This window comes from Pteropus vampyrus, unplaced genomic scaffold, assembly GCF_000151845.1.
Source record: "Pteropus vampyrus isolate Shadow unplaced genomic scaffold, Pvam_2.0 Scaffold37, whole genome shotgun sequence".
NCBI classification, from domain to species: domain Eukaryota; kingdom Metazoa; phylum Chordata; class Mammalia; order Chiroptera; family Pteropodidae; genus Pteropus; species Pteropus vampyrus.
Window position 1 is genome coordinate 9,024,568 of NW_011888818.1, and position 368 is coordinate 9,024,935.

Consider the following 368-nt stretch of genomic DNA (forward strand, 5'->3'; position numbering starts at 1 on the left):
AAATTCTACCCCAAACAGCCACTAATTTGAGAATATTCCTAACAATTTACTATTAAATCTGATAATAGAAATTTTATAAGTTATTTTCCATATTTTCTTAGTTTGGTGAATTTTTATCACAGTTGAATAATGAATTTTGTAAAATTAATCTGCATATATTAAGATGATTGTGGGTTTTTATTTTCATCTTTTATCTGATGAAAAACACAGTGGATGATTTGATGTCTAGTTATCTTAGAATTCTCAGACTATACCCAAAATGTTCATAGTAAATTTTCTTGAATGCACTGCTGAATTAATTTGTTCATTTTTAATACAATATTGTGGCATCTGTTCATTCTAACATTTTCATTTCTTATTCTCTTATG